The sequence below is a fragment of the Theropithecus gelada genome, chromosome 13 (genome assembly GCF_003255815.1).
Source record: "Theropithecus gelada isolate Dixy chromosome 13, Tgel_1.0, whole genome shotgun sequence".
Lineage (NCBI taxonomy): Eukaryota > Metazoa > Chordata > Mammalia > Primates > Cercopithecidae > Theropithecus > Theropithecus gelada.
In genome coordinates, this window is record NC_037681.1 from 40760347 (window position 1) to 40774097 (window position 13751).

The window sequence follows — 13751 nt, forward strand, 5'->3', positions numbered from 1 at the left end:
CTGTGTTCCTAATGCCCTACACAGTGCTTAACATCTCCTAGGACCTCAAATAGTAGTTGAATGAACGAGTTAATTAAATAAATTACAGAAATTTAGGAAGCATCAACTTCTCAGAGACCTGAGGAAGTGACAAAAGTTTGGAACAGATTCCATATGCAATGAGAGGAAGATGAGCTAGAGAATGGCTGTGCTATGAAACAGGGATGTTAAGAAAGTTCTCCTTGGCTAGGTATGGTGGCTCATACCTGTAATCCCAGCACTCTGGGAGGCTGAGACAGGCAGATTACGAGGTCAAGAGTTGGAGACCAGCCTGGCCAACATGGTGAAACCCCGTCTCTATTAAAAATACAAAAATTAGCTGGGCATGGTGGCTCATGCCTGTAATCCCAGCTATTCATGAGGCTGAGGCATGGGAATCATTTGAACCCGGGAGACAGGAGGCAGAGGTTGCAGTGAGCCAAGATTCTGCCACTGCACTCCAGCCTGGGCAACAGAGCAAAACCGGAAAAAAAAAAAAAAAAAAGAAAAGAAAGAAAGAGAGAGGGAGGGAGGGAGGAAGGGAGGGAAGCAAGGAAGGAAGGAGAAAAGAGAAGAAAAGAAAAAAGAAAAGAAAAGAGAAAGAAAGTTTATTCTTCTTGAAGGCCAGGCTTTGGGCACCGGCAGCACCCATGGAGAAAAGGGCTTCTCTGTATCCCATCTCCACAATGTACTCTGCCCAACAAGGTCCTGGGGGAAGTACTCCCGGTAATCCTGAGAGAATCAGATAGCAGGAGTGCATTTCCAGGGCTGTGGGCCACCCTCCACAGGACCACCTGGGTGGCTGGTGTGCTCAGTGCTGGTCACCATGGGCTGACCTTCAAGTGTCGGAGGAAGCTGGGAAGTTTTGGATCCTGGATTGAAAAACTGGCCGGTGTTTTTAACTTTAGGAGTCATGATCTGAATGTGTAATTCCAAGGGCTACAAAAACAGACCATGGGCTTTTATGACTCTGGGTGATCTCTACCCTCTGGCTGTCATTTTTCTTCTCCTTTCAATCCTGAAAAGGAAAGAAACAAATGTTTCAAGCAGCAAGTTACTCATCACTTTGTTAAGGATTGATTCCATTTAATTCCAGAGTTTGTTTGACCCTTGGATAAACAATTGAAACCTTCTGGAGGTACCTAAAAGGAATGCAAGACTGCATTTGCCATTTAATGGTAGAAAAATTTTAAATAGGATTCTGACAGTATAAAAAATAGTATTTATATGAGTGCTTAAAAAATCACTTGTAAAACATACACTCTTCAATAATGGCCAAATATGGGAAACTCTGATGTCTGGTCACATAACCAGGCTGATTTTGCAAATGGAAAGATCCATCTATCCCCCTTTACTTTGGTTGAGCAATCTTCTGGCTACAAATTTCCTCCAGAGATGTCTAGAATCGTAGGCCAAATGGAGAGCCATACTAAATGCACAAGATAACACCAACATAAGTTAGCCAGCCTGGGTTCTCTGAGGTGGGTTTAGCTGTGCCAAGGGAGAATTGTTCAAAATTTTAACTTCATGGGTAATGGTAGAAGTTGCAGATTATATAGTTGGTAACCTGCCAAATCTGAAAGAACAAATAAAGATGAAATGCAATGAATGTATAAACAACTCAAAGGGAAAAAGTGCTAACCAGGCTTAGAAAGCCAAGTGTTTCCTAGCAGGCTGATATGACCTAATCTCTTTCCATGACATACTGACCAACTGGTGAGTAATTTCACCAGTAAACTAAGAATTCAGAATGGCAAGCACGACCATGAAGGGGTACCTGGAAGCAGCAGCAGCTGAGCCCCAGATTCACCCTGGGCCTGTGCAACCCTCTCATCCCCAGCTAGGTGATAGAAGAGATCAAAGTTCATGAAATTTGCTGGGGACCTCAAATAAGAGGGTTAGGAGTGGAGCAAGAGGGGGAGGTCTTCCTCTCTGTCATAACACATATCCCATTGTAATTTTAGTTTATTTCTTTTTTTTTTACAGACTTGCTCTGTTGCCCAGGCTGAAGTGTAGTGACGTGCTTATAGCTCACTACAGCCTTGAACTCCTGGGCTCAAGGGATCCTCCTGCCTCAGCCTTCTCAGTAGCTAGGACTATAGGTGTGTGCCACCACGTCTGGCTAATTTTTACATTTTCTATGGAGATGGTGGTCTCGATATATTGCCCAGGCTGGAACCCATTGTATCGTTTCATCTCCTGCTGCTGCAGGACAGGCAGTATAGTTTAGTTGGAAAATCAAGACAGAAACCTAGTCTCTGTCTGTCACTATCTGTGCATTCTTGGGTCAATTGCTCCTGCCCTCTACTGCCTCAGGTTCTTTATTTGTAAAATAATTTTGAAGATTAAACAAGATCAAACCAAATACTCGGCAGAGTGCTCAGCTTATTCTAAGTCCTCAATAAATCTCGATTCCTTCCCTTGAGTGGATTCATCAGAGTACCTTAAGCACAAAGCAGGAGTGGAATAAATTTTGTTGACTACATGAGTATGGAACAATAACAACTCTTGTTTATTGAGGATTTTTACAGTTGTAACCTCCCCAGGGCATCATATCATACACGTTTTTGCAGCCTCAGCATCTAGATCAGGGCCTGTCACATGGTAGATTTTTAGTAACTACTAAGTTATCCAATTTCACTTTAAAGGGCCCTTGATAATAGGCTGGGTGTGGCAGTTCACACCTGTAATCCTAGCACTTTGGGAGGCCAAGGCAGGTGAATCACTTGAGCCCAGGAGTTCAAGACCAGCCTGGGCAACATGGTGAAACCCAGTGTCTACAAAAAATAGAAAAAAAAAAAGTAGGGGGACTGGCAAGATGGCCCAATGAGATCAACGCACAAGGAGGGTGATTTCTGCATTTCCAACTGAGGTACCTGGCTCATCTCATTGGGACTGGTTAGACAATGTGTGTAGCCCATGGAGGGTGAGCAGAAGCAAGGTGAGGTGTCGCCTTACCCTGGAAACACAAGGGGTCAGGCAACTCCCTCCCCTAGACATGGGAAGCCATGAGGCACTATGCCCTGAGGAATAGTGCATAGGCCCAGATACTATGCTTTTCCTACAGTCTTTACAACCCATAGACCAGGAGATTCTCTTGGATGCCTACACCACCAGGGTCGTGAGTTTCAAGCACAAAACTGGGCAGCCATTTGGGCAGACACTGAGCTAGCTGCAGGAGTTTTTTTTTTCATACCGCAGTGACACCTGGAATGCCAGTGAAATAGAACCATTCACTGCCTGGAAAGGGGGCTGACACCAGGGAGCCAAGTGGTCTAGCTCAGTGGATTCCACACCCACAGATCCCAGAAAGCTAATATCCACTGGCTTGAAATTCTCACTGCCAGCACAGCAGTCTGAAGTTGACCCGGGATGCTCGAGCTTGGTCGGGGGGAAGAGCATCTGCCTTTACTGAGGCTTGAGTAGTTGGTTTTCCCCTCACAGTGTACACAAAGCCACCAGGAAGTTCAAACTGGGTGAAACCCACAACAGCTTGGCAAAGACTGTAGCCGGACTGCCTCTCTAGATTCCTCCTCTCTGGGCAGGGCATCTCTGAAAGAAAGGCAGCAGCCCCAGTGAGCGGCTTATTGATAAAACTCCCATCTCCTTGGGACAGAGTACCCAGGGGAAGGGGCAGCTGTGGGTGCAGCTTCAGCAGACTTAAACAGTCTTGCCTGCCAGCACTGAAGAGAGGAGTGGATCTCCCAGCACAGCACTCGAGCTCTGCTAAGAGACAGACTGCCTTCTCAGGTGAGTCCCTGATCCCTGGGAGACACCTCCCAGCAAGGGTTGACAGACACCTCATACAGGAAAGCTCCGGCTGGTATCTGGTGGGTACCCCTCTGGGACGAAACTTCCAGAGGAAGGAAGAGGCAGTAATCTTTGCTCTTCTGCAGCCTGTGCTGGTGATACCCAGGCAAACGTGGTCTGGAGTAGACCTCCAGCAAACTCCAGCAGACCTACAGCAGAGGGGCCTGACTGTTAGAAGGAAAACTAACAAACAGAAAGGAATAGCATCAACATCAACAAAAAGGACGTCTACACAGAAATCCCATCGAAGGTCACTGACATCAAAGACCAAAGGCAGATAAATCCAGGAAGATGAGGAAAAAGCAGTGGAAAAAGGCTAAAAATTCCAAAACCTAGAATACTTCTTCTCTTCCAAAGGATCACAATTCCTCACCAGCAAGGGAACAAAACTGGATGGAGAATGAGTTTGACGAATTGACAGAAGTAGGCTTCAGAAGGTGAGTACTAACAAATTCCTCCGAGCTAAAGGATCATGTACTAACCCAATGCATGGAAGCTAAGAACTTTGAAAAAAAGTTAGAGGAATTGCTAACTAGAATAACCAGTTTAGAGAAGAACATAAATGACCTGATGGAGCTGAAAAACACAGCACAAAAACTTTGTGAGGCACACAAAAATATCAATAGCTGAATTGATCAAGCAGAAGAAAGGATATCAGAGATTGAAGATCAACTTAATGAAATAAAGCATGAAGACAAGATTACAGAAAAAAGAATGAAAAGGAACGAACAAAGCTTCCAAGAAATATAGGGCTATGTGAAAAGACCAAACCTACGTTTGATTGTTGTATCTGAAAGTGACAGAGAGAATGGAACCAAGTTGGAAAACACTCTTCAGGCTATTATCCAGGAAAACTTCCCCAACCTAGCAACGCAGGCCAACATTCAAATTCAGGAAATACCGAGAACACCACAAAGATACTCCTCAAGAAGAGCAACCCCAAGACACGTAATTGTCAGATTCACCAAGGTTGAAATGAAGAAAAAAATGTTAACGGCAGCCAGAAAGAAAGGCCGGATTACCCACAAAGGGAAACCCATCAGACTAACAGCAGATCACTCTGTATAAACCCTACACGCCAGAAGAGAGTGGGAGTCAATATTCAACACTCTTAAAGAAAATAATTTTCAACCCAGAATTACATATCCAGCAAAACTAAGCTTCATAAACATAGGAGAAATAAAATCCTTTACAGACAAGAAAATGCTAAGACATTTTGTCACCACCAGGCCTGCTCCTGAAGGAAGCACTAAATATGGAAAGGAAAAACCAGTAGCAGCTACTGCAAAGACACACCAAATTGTGAAGACCATTGACACTATGAAGAAACTGCATCAACTAATGGGCAAAATAACCAGCTAGCATCATAATGACAAGATCAGATTCACACATAACAATATTAACCTTAAATGTAACTGGCCTAAATGCCCCAATTAAAAGACACAGACTGGCAAATTGGATAAAGAGTCAAGACTCATTGGTGTGCTGTATTCAGGAGACCCATCTCACATGCAAAGACACACATAGGCTCAAAATAAAGGGATGGAGGAACATTTACCAAGAAAAAAAAGCAAAAAAAAAGCAGGGGTTGCAATCCTAGTCTCTGATAAAACAGACTTTAAACTAACAAAGATTAAAAAAAAAAAAGTAAAAGAAAGGCATTACATAATGGTAAAGGGATCAATGCAACAAAAAGAGTTAATTATCCTAAATATATATGCACCCAATACAGAAGCACCCAGATTCATAAAGCAAGTTCTTAGAGACCTATGAAGAAACTCAGCCTCCCACACAATAATAGTGGGAGACTTTAACACCCCACTCTCAATATTAGACAGATTGACAAGACAGAAAATTAACAAGGATATTCAGGACTTGAACTCAACTCTGGACCAAGTGGACCTAATAGACATCTACAGAACTCTCTGCTCCAAGTCAACAGAATATACATTCTTCTTAGCACCACATCGCACGTATTCTAAAATTGACCACATAATTGGATACAAAACACTCCTTAGCAAATGCAAAATAACAGAAATCATAACAGTCTCTCAGACCATGGTTCTATCAAATTAGAAGTCAGGATTGAGAAACTCACTCAAAACCACAGAACTACATGGAAACTGAACAACCTGCTGCTGAATGACTACTGGGTAAATAACGAAATGAAGGCAGAAATAAATAAGTTATTTGAAACCAATGAGAACAAAGACACAATGTACCAGAATCTCTGGGACACAGCTAAAGCAGCGTTTACAGGGGAATTTATAGCACTAAATGCCCATAGGAGAAAGCAGGAAAGATCTAAAATTAACACCCTAACATCACAATGAAAAGAACTAGAGAAGCAAGAGCAAACAAATTCAAAAGCTAGCAGAAGACAAGAAATAACTAAGATCAGAGCAGAACTGAAGGAGATAAGAAACACAAAAAACCCTTCAAAAAATCAATGAATCCAGGAGCTGGTTTTTTGAAAAGATTAGAAAATAGATAGACCACTAGCCAGACTAATAAAGAAGAAAAGAGAGAAGAATCAAGTAAACACACACACACACAAATGATAAAGGGGATATCACCACTGTTCCCACAGAAATGCAAACTACCATCAGAGAATACTATAAACACCTATATGCAAATAAACTAGAAAATCTAGAAGAAATGGATAAATTCCTGGACACATACGCCCTCCCAAGACTAAACCAGAAGAAGTTGAATCCCCAAATAGACCAGTAACAAGTTCTGAAATTGAGGCAGTAATTAATAGCCTACCAACCAAAAAAAGCCCAGGACCAGACAGATTCACATCCAAATTCTACCAAAGGTACAAAGAGGAGCTGGTACCATTCCTTCTGAAACTATTCCAAACAATAGAAAAAGAGGGAATCCTCCCTAACTCATTTTAGGAGCCCAGCATCATCCTGATGTCAAGACCTGGCAGAGACAGAACCCAAAAAGAAAATTTCAGGCCAATATCCCTGATAAGCATTGATGTGAAAATCCTCAATAAAATACCGGCAAACTGAATCTGGCAGTGCATCAAAAAGCTTATCCACCACTATCAAGTTGGCTTTATCCCTGGGATGCAAGGCTGGTTCAACATACGCAAATCAATAAACATAATCCATCACATAAACAGAACCAATGACAAAAACCACATGATTATCTCAATAGATGCAGAAAAGGCCTCCAATAAAATTCAACACCCCTTCATGCTATAAACACTCAATAAACTAGGTATTGATGGAACATATCTCAAAACAATAAGAGCTATTTATTACAAACCCACAGCCAATATCATACTGAATGGGAAAAAGCTGGAAGCATTCCCTTTGAAAACCAGCACAAGACAAGAATGCCTTCTCTCACCACTCCTATTCAACATAGTATTAGAAGTTCTGGCCAGGGCAATTAGTCAAGAGAAAAATAAAGGATATTCAAATAGGAAGAGAGGAAGTCAAATTGTCTCTTTTTGCAGATGATATGATTGTATATTTGGAAAACCCCATCGTCTCAGCCCAAAATCTCCTTAAGCTGATAAGCAACTTCAGCAAAGTCTCAGAATGTAAAATTAATGTGAAAATCACAAGCATTCCTATACACCAATAATAGATAAACAGAGAGCCAAATCATGAGTGAACTCCCATTCACAATTGCTACAAAGAGAATAAAATACCTAGGAATACAACTTAAAAGGGATGTGAGGGACCTCTTCAAGGAGAACTACAAACCACTGCTCAAGGAAGTAAGAGAGGACACAAACAAATGGAAAAACATTCCGTGCTCATGGATAGGAAGAATCAAAATTGTGAAAATGGCCATACTGCTCAAAGTAATTTATAGATTCAATGCTATCCTCATCAAGCTACCATTGACTTTCTTCTCAGAATTCGAAAAAAACTACTTTAAATTTCATATTGAACCGAAAAAGAGCCCATATAGCCAAGACAATCTTAAGCAAAAAGAACAAAGCTGGAGGCATCACGTTACCTGACTTCAGACTATACTACAACGCTACAGTAACCAAAAGAGCATGGTACTGGTATCAAGACAGATATATAGACCAATGGAACAGAACGGAGGCCTCAGAAATAATGCCACACATCTACAACCATCTGATCTTTGGCAAACCTGACAAAAACAAGCAATGGGGAAAGGATTCCTGTTTTAATAAATGGTGTTGAGAAAACTGGCTAGCCATATGCAGAAAACTGAACCCTTCCTTATACCTTATACAAAAATTAACTCAAGATGGACTTAAATGTAAGACCTAAAACCATAAAAATCCTAGAAGAAAACCTAGGCAATACCATTCAGGACATAGGCATGGGAAAAGACCTCATGACTAAAACACCAAAAGCAACGGCAACAAAAGCCAAAATTGACAAATGGTATCTAATTAAACTAAAGAGCTTCTGCACGGCAAAATAAACTATCATCAGAGTGAACAGGCAACCTACAGAATGGGAGAAAATTTTTGCAATCTACTCATCTGACAAAGGTGTAATATCCAGAACCTGTAAGGAACTTAAACAGTTATAAGAAAAAAAAAAAAAAAACCCCATCAAAAAGTGGGTGAAGGATATGAACAGACACTTCTCAAAAGAAGACATTTATGTGACCAACAAACATATGAAGAAAAACTCATCATCACTAGTCTTCAGAGAAATGCAAATCAAAACCACAATGAGATACCATATCATGCCAGTTAGAATGGTGAACATTAAAAAGTCAGGAAATAACAGATGCTGGAGAGGATGTGGAGAAATAGGAATGCTTTTACACTGTTGGTGGGAGTGTAAATTAGTTCAACCATTGTGGAAGAAAGTGTGGCGATTCCTCAAAGATCTAGAACTAGAAATACCATTTGACCCAGCAATTCCATTAGTGGGTATATATCCAAAGTACTATAAATCATTCTACTATAAAGACACATGCACATGTATGTTTATTGTGGCACTATCCGCAATAGCAAAGACTTGGAACCAACCGAAATGCCCATCAGTGATAGACTGGATAAAGAAAATGTGGCACATATACACCATGGAATACTATGTAGCTGTAAAAAAGGATGAGTTTATGTCCTTTGCAGGGACATGGATGAAGCTGGAAACCATCATTCTCAACAAACTAACACAGGAACAGAAAACCAAATACTGCATATTCTCACTCATGACTGGGAGTTGAACAATGAGAACACATGGACAGAGGGTGGGGAACATCACACACTGGGGCCTGTCAGGGGGTGGGGGGCTAGGGGAGGGATAGCATTAGGAGAAATATCTAATGTAGATGATGGGTTGATGGGTGCAGCAAACCACCATGGTACGTGTATACCTAGGTAACAAACCTGCACGTTCTGCACATGTATCCCAGAACTTAAAGTATAATAATAATAGTAATAATAAAAATTTAAAAAGCTTTAAAAACAAGTCAGCATGCTCTGGATTGGCTAAGAAGAAACACAGTCAAAGAAGAAAAAAAATAATAATAAAGAAAGATCCCTGAATTGGAAGAATCAACAATTCACAAACATTGGTCCAGACATCGATAGCCAAATCATATCCCCTCAGCTATTTCTGCATATCTAAAATACAAATTCTCAAGCCCCACCTTCCATAGATTCTAACTCAGGTTAGAGTTAGAATCTTGGAATTTGGAGGCTCTTGGAATTTGTGTGTTTATTTAATCTGCTCAAATAAATCTGATGCACAGTAGAATTTGGAAGCCAATCTTCTAGACAGTGTCTTCCAACATTACTAATATTGACCAGTTCAAGAGTCTCTGGGCTATTTCTTCATAAACAAAATGAATAACATTTTTGAGCCCCTGAATTTGAGTAAGGAAGATAACCAATATGTAAACATTCATCAAGCAATAAATATTCATGAGGAACCAACAATATATAATGTGCTACCTTAGGCGCTGAAATAAAGTCCTAACAGTGGGTATGTGGCTGAAATTAAATTTTCTGATAAAACAAAAAAAAAAAGAAAAAAATTAGCTGGGAGTGCGGGAGTGGTAGCACATGCCTGTAGATCCAGCTACTCTAGAGGCTGAGATGGGAGGATTATTTGAGCCTGGGAGGTCGAGGCTGCAGTGAGCTGTGATTGTGTTACTGCATTTCAGCTTGGATAACAGAGTGAGACCTGTTCTCCAAATATAAAAATTTAAAAAATGAAAATAAAGAGCTACTGATAAACTGGAGATTCTGAGAATTGCATAGGATGAATTTGGCAGGTGAGTGCACCCAGGAAAACAGAGACCACCATTCAGGTTCCAAAAGAAGTGGTGGCAGAACCTGACTCCCTGAAGTGCGGAAGGGAAAGCTCCAGGGGTCTGGGGACCAGCAGGCTTTCTTCCTAGCGGTATGGTGCCCACAAGTCCTCAGCAGAGGCTGAACTGTTACCAGACCAGTCTGTTGACCCAATGTCTCATGATGAGGAGCAGGCTGGCCAGGCCACAAAGCCACAGACAGCCTGCCCAGCCTCGCTTTGCTGACATAGCCACAGACGGAAGGAGAGTCAGTAACATCCAGGTGAAGTGAATGGCAGGAAAAATGCTGATTACCAATAAATGATCAAGAAATGCATACTAAAATGATCCAGCCTTGTCCTGTGTGTGCAAGACCCACTCTTACTAGGCCCAGGACTCAGCTGCTGCATTTGTAACCCGAGAAAGCAAGTCCCCTGCTTCTTACGCGGCTCAGCAAAACCATGGGACTCCACCACGAAATGGGAAAAGAAAGGAGTGAGGAGACTTGCTCATAGGACCACAGCACTTGGAAGAGTACCAGCCCAGAGCTCTATTTCTGCAGTCTACCAAACCCGCTGCAAGGGAGCTGGTAATCGCTTTAAATCTGGGCAAACTGGTTCTCCTGGCGCAGAGGTAGAAGCCAAGCTTAATTAGACTGCAGGATTAGATTGGAGGAGAGGCTTTTGTTCGGGATTGGCTCTAATTTTGTTTTTTTACTTTCTTGTTAAATGAGAGCAGAAAATTATATTGTCAGGGCAGAAGCCTAGGGCAGGGGTGCAGTGTGGAAATTTTCATTCAAGGCAAATCCCTCTGTGTTCACCCTCCTTGCATTGCAGCGTTTTCGGAAAGCCAGCCTTGAACTTGAGTTCCTGGTCATGCTTGACCTTAACGGGATCTGGACAGTGTCTTGGGGGAGGACCAGCTGCTGAATGGAGACTTGGCTGTTCCTGTCTCACTTTGCAGGTCTTTTCCCCAAGGGACTGAGAAATAGATGCCTGAATTGGCTTGACGGTGCCAAATGTGAGGTGTTGTGAGGTGTCTGGGCCAGAAGCTGGGTCTGTGGCCTGGTGGTCTCCAGGCCTGGGGAGGTTGCACTCTGGCAGTCCGTGGTAGAAGGTGAGGTCAAGTCGCTCACATGCTCACCTTGTTTGGAAGCAGCAAGTCTGATTTCAGAACTCAGGCTGAAAACAAGCATCTAGAACAGATCCCTGAACCAGCTACTGACTCAACCTCTTCAAATTACACTAAGATTTGTCAGGCCCCTCCTTCATCTTTAGGCCAAGAGTTAAAATGCCATGTGAGTTCAACGAGGTGGGCTCGAGCCTGCATCTGCCTTTGCTTCCTGGAGGGCAGTGGACTAGCCCAGCAGATCCTGGTGGTGCAGAAATTGGAGAGCTTGGGGCCACTGAAAAGGGGTTCAGGCCCCAATGAAAGGACATTTTTGGCTCCCTGTCAAGGACAGACAGGCTACAGATCTATACATGGGATTCGATCCAGCCCCCATCTAGATCCCTGTGCCCTGGCAATTAGTCTGGTTCCTGCTACCTGTCACCAGTCCTGAAACCTGCCTGGGTGTGTGTAGCGGGTGCAGGGCGCTAGGGTTTCATGTGCACACTGGGTTTGTGGTGGGAGTAGCAGGATGGGCTCAGAGCTCAGCACTTAAGGGACCTGTGTGCTCTTCCCTGAGGAGGGGCCAAGGCTCCCTCTTGGAGAGACTTCCTGCTTCTTCTTACACACAGTCTTTGGGACTTTAAGAAATAAAGCCCATTCTGGTCTAACTCATCCTCTTGGGGCTCTGCAGCTGTGGGCTCAGAGCCGGTGGGAGGAGGAAGGTGAGGAGATACACCCCCCCTCACCTGCTTCCCGAAATGAAGGTGTCAGGCCCACCCTGTCTTTCCCTTGTGACTCTCTTCTTTCTCGGCTTCATCAGCCCTTTATAGCAAAGCTAGCTGGGGACTTACGCTTGGAAAATCACTCTAGGCTGTCTGGTCAATTCCATGCACCGTGGGCTGTCCACCTCCTGTGTACCAGGCTCGCCTGTGTAAGTACATACAGGGGCATGGCAGGGCCCCCAGCGAAATTCCTCATTCCTGGGAGCTCTCTGTGGCGATGCCTCCTCCAATGTCTGGGGTTGTCTGTAAACAGGATGGGGGCAGGGCTGCCACAATTAGAATCCTCCAGTATTTTCTTCTCGGGAATAAACACGATGTTTAAAGGGGAACAGTCTCCCCATTTCTCATAGGTAAAGGCTGCTTTTCTGGGCCTTTGGGGCCCAGGCAAGTGTTACTACTTCAGGCCTTGGGGAAGCTATCGCTTCCTGAGGAAGCCTTCTCTTGACATCTCAGGACTGGGGTGGATAATACAGCATCCTGTGTGCTCTCCAGCACCTTGGTCTACACGTCCATCACGTTCTGAAAGCCACGCACTGGACTCTGAGCTCCTGAAGGCAAGGCCTGTACCCAGCATGCTGGCTCTGCCTTGGAAGGATGGGCAGTGAACATTTGGTGAATGAATGAGTTGATCAGTCAAGTCTGTGTGGGCCTCAAAGGCAGAACTGACAGGGAAGTTCAAGAGGCGGATTTTGACTCTAAAGAAGGAAGAGCATTATCGCAACAGGGATATTCCGAAAGCTCACAAATCAGAGGCCGTTAGCTACCTGTCATTGATCATGTTCATAGCACAGCTGGATGACCTGGACTCAGATGTTCTGGAGGGAATTCAAGTATCAGATGGGCAGGGTGCTCAAGGCAAGACCTGCTGAAGGGCCTTCCAGGTGCTGGGGAGAACAGGCCCTTCTACAGGGGGAGGCAGGGGGCCTGCAGCTAGCTACTGGGCACTCCTTGCAGAGGCCCCTATCAAGAGACAGGCCTGTGGTTTGTCTCCACCAAGACTTCAAAGCGGAACTCAAGTGTCATCTGCTTTCCTGACCTCCTCTATCTCCCTCCTCTGCTCAAAACATGCTGTTCCTTCCTTTGTTCCTGTTCTAGTCCTCTCTAATGCAGTCATTAATTAATTACATGTCTCTCATCTGAAACGGGACCTCCTGGAGTACGGGGACTATGTCTTGTAATTATGTGCATCCCCAGCATCTAGACCTGGGCCTAGCACAAGTGCTAGGTAAACATTTGTTGAACAGACTAAATAGGGAACTTTCCTATAAGACAAATAGCTTAGGGCCCTGCTAGGAAGGTGAAGTTAACGTACGTGAACAAAACTCCAAGAACAATTTAGTATTAAAGCGTCCAACTCTCTGGGGATACAGGTTGATCCATGAAGGAGCTAACTCAGGTCTGCTGGACTGCTAGCTGTCTCAGAAAAGCTTTGGGGGGAGACTGAGGCCAGATGCTTCTTCCCCTGCTGGCAGGTAAGCGCCAGGTGGCCCCGACGTTTGTTCACTGTGGTATCCCAAGCAGCTTGAATAGTGCCTGGCATGAGATGGGCACTCAACAAGTATTTGTGGAATGGAAGTACCTTAGTTGCTGTAGTTTTGTTTCTGTTTTTTTTTTTCAACGCAGATTCAAAATGGTGTGCATTATTAACTTGTCCTCAAACCATTAAGGCAAACTCCAGTAGGACGAACTTACATAGACTCAGAAAACCCCACAGACAGGGCTGGCATCACGGGCACGAGCTCAGGAGGGCCCCACACTTAGTGTAACCCAATGCTGTTG